This window comes from Carlito syrichta, unplaced genomic scaffold (genome assembly GCF_000164805.1).
Source record: "Carlito syrichta isolate Samal-C Ts95f unplaced genomic scaffold, Tarsius_syrichta-2.0.1 Scaffold309624, whole genome shotgun sequence".
NCBI classification, from domain to species: Eukaryota; Metazoa; Chordata; class Mammalia; order Primates; family Tarsiidae; genus Carlito; species Carlito syrichta.
The window spans coordinates 536,659-540,085 of NW_007253720.1; positions in this window are offsets into that span (position 1 = coordinate 536,659).

The window sequence follows — 3,427 nt, forward strand, 5'->3', positions numbered from 1 at the left end:
GGCGGTGCTGCGGCCGCCTGCCCCGGCTGTAGGCCGGCCCGCCGCCGGGGACTCGTCTCGCCGGGGCGAGCCTGTGCGAGCGTCCCCCGGCTCTGGGGAGAAGGGAGGCGGCGAGGGGCGGCGAGAGGCGACCCAGGAACCTAGGCCTTGAGCAAGGTGCACGTCTGCAGACCCACGCATGCACTTAGCTCTTAGGCTGGGGCCCGCGGGCATGAGGGGCGGGTGTTGGGTCCTGATGTCCGCGTGCCAGTCCCGACTACCACGGCCAACTGTGTGACCTTGAGCAAGTTGACCTCCCTGAGCCAGAGTTTCATCATCTGTAAAATGGGCGTCATAGCACCAGACTCTCAGAGGAGTGGTGAAAAGCAAATGAGAAGACACGCAAAGTATTTAGCATAGTGCACATATACATAAAATTTAATAAATGTTAGCTATTCTCATTAGGCTACAGGCTCGAATTCTCAACATAGCCCACAAGGCTCTGTATAACCCATGATCCCAGCTCAAAGGCCTTGGACAGGTCAATAACCCCCTCCGCCACTGGGTTCCAGCTGCATTAACCCCGTCTTCCACCTAGCAGCCTCATCCCTTTCTGCCTCGGCACCTTTGTGGACGCTGTTCCCTCTGCCTGAAAGGCTTTTCCACTTTTTGCTTCCGTCCAGCCTGACCTTTCTTTGGGCCTCAGTTTACTTGTCACGTCATCCAGGAAAAGCTCCCTGATTCCTCCCTCCCCAAAACGTAGTCCCTCTGCTGCACGCTCTCAGAGCAGCCTGGGCTTCTCCTTACTAGCAACGCTCCCAGGTGAAACACATCATCAGTTCTGTTACATAGTGAAGTCCGTTGTCCCCTGCACAGCTCACTCCATGGGGCCAAGAGGCCAGCCCATGGCCTTCCCTGCAGTCTTCTCAGCTCCCAGGACAGTGACTGGCCTAGATCCGCCATCTGTGGTGAATGGCCACAGTGACTGGTGGGACTCTGAAGCCAGAGGGAATCCTAGGTCTTCCGTGTTGTTTCACCAGTTCCTTCCACCTGTAAACATGCAAGTATTTTTCATTCTTATTTCTTGAGTCAAGGTCTCACTCTGTCGCCCAGGCTTAGTGGCACAATCATGGCACACCGCAGCCTCAACCTCCAGAGCTCAGGCAATCCTCCTGCTTCAGCTTCCTGAGTAGCTGGGACTACAGGCGTGTGCCGCCATGCCTATCTAATATTTTTTTTCTCTTGTAGAGATGAGGTCTTGAACTTCTGGGCTCTAGCAATCCTCCTGCCTTGGCCTCCCAAAGAAGTAGGCTTACAGGTGTGAGCCACTGCCCTCAGCCACAAATTTATTAGGATCATCTGTATGCTAGGTCCTGTGCTGGGCCCCAAGGACACAGAACCATGCAATTCTATCTCTGGCTCAAAGTCCAAAGGCAGAGACAGACATGTAAACAGAGGACAACACAGACAGGGTGAAGACAGGGGGTGGGTGTGTGTGGAATGGGGTGGCTGTTTCTGCATGGACAGGGCCCTGGACGCCAGGTGAGGTAGATGGACGAAGCTAAGTGCTTTCCTGCATTTTCTTACCCAAACTCAATGATTAGAGAAGCCCTTACCATCCCTGTTGTACAGACCAGGCATGAAGATCAACAACTTGTCTAGGGTCACAAAGACAGTAATGGCAGAAGCGGGACTCACATAAGCACACATTCTGAGTCAGAGCCAGAGTTCTGAATGACTTGCCCGTACTGCCAAGAAAACAATTTCAAAGGAGGTTACTCCCCACTCCCACCCCCTCGACTCCAGTTTTGTGTTGGGTGAGAGTGGCGTACTGCCCCTCCCGGATTCTGAGAGGGGGTGGGGCAGGCAGGGCTGAGGGCAGAGGCAAGTTATACACCCTGTTCTGCACGTGGAGCTTAATGGGGAATGTTCATGAGGGTGGCAAAGGAGACCTGCAATGGCTCAGCTAAAAACAGGAGCGCCTCTGGCTTCTGTGCCGCCAAGGCCCCAGCACTTGAGAGAGGCCCCAGCCTAAGCCAGGCTCTATGCCCCAAGGGTGTTGCTCACACCTTCCTCACCCGCCTCCAAGTTCCTCCAAGTTCCTGCGCATCTTGCTTCACCACCCAGGGCTCTTTTAAAGTTGGATTCACATTCTTCATTTGTTCTCTTAATGGCAGCCCCAACTGCCCTCCTTCCTGCATCCCAAGAGTCAGCCAGTACAGGGCTGGGTGGCCCACAGGGCGCTGTCCTTCAGGGCCTTGTCAGCTGATGCCTGGCTGAGGTCAAGTAGGGGTTCCTTTGAGGATTTGATGAGACCGTGTTACTCTTTCAGGTCCCCCCACCCTCCAGCTCTCAGCTTCATCTTTCACCAGTATCTGGGGAATTCCGGCAGGTGGATCGGGGGTCCCTGCAGGACATCTCATGGAAAAGTCCAGCAAGCGGTATAAGACTGGAACTCAGGAAAGAGGACAGTAACTATCACCATTTCTTGAATACCTTCTGTGTGCCAGGCATTGTGCTAACTGAACATTTTATGTCTGCTCTATTTCACAAATGAGGAAGTGAGCCTCAAAAAATGCAAGTAACTTTCCAAAGTTCATGCAACTAGAAAGTAGTGGAAGATTCAGACCCAGGCCCTCAGGACTCCAGAACCCCAGCTCTCAACCACTTCTTGTCTCATTTAGGAATCAACAAGACAGAGGAAGTTCAGGAAAACAGCAATAGAGAACGGAGATGTGGGCAGTGCAGTGCTTAAACCTGGGGCCAGGGGGAGGAAGCAGTGGCAGAAACAGAAGCATGATCAGGAGGTACATGAACCAGGGAGAGGCAGTACCAGGGAAGCTGGGGAGGAGACCGAGTTACAGCCTGATGCCAAAGAGGGTGATTATTATAGGACCTGGTGACAAGCTGGGTGTGGGAGTGTCTGACACCTTTGGAGTGCCTGTGCAGATCACGAGACACCCAGAAAGCAAGAGAGGGAGAGAGAGAGAGAGAGAGAGAGAGCCCTCCCCTGAGTCAATAGTTCTGATCTTGCCTAGGTCCCAGCTGCAGCTTGCCCTTGGGGTCCATTAGATGTCCCCTCCAACCCTCTGTATCCTGATAAAACATTTTAAAAAAACTAGCTTAAGTTCCAATATTTGCGATAAGGTGTGAGGTCATGAGAGAACTTGAACCAGAGGAGGGAAAAAGAAAAGAAAAGAAAAAATAAAAACCGCCGGGCTTGGTGGCTCAGCCTGTTATCCCACACCTTTGGGAGGCTGAGATAAGTGGATTGCCTGAGCCTGTGGGTTCAAGACCCACCCGGCAACTTGGCAAGACCTCATCTCTACAATAAATCAAAAACTTAGCCGGGCGTGGTGGTGCATGCCTGTAGTTCCAGCTACGTGGAAGGCTGAGGCGGAAGGATCGCCGGAGCCCAGCAGGTCGAGGCTGCGGTGGCCGGGAGCGG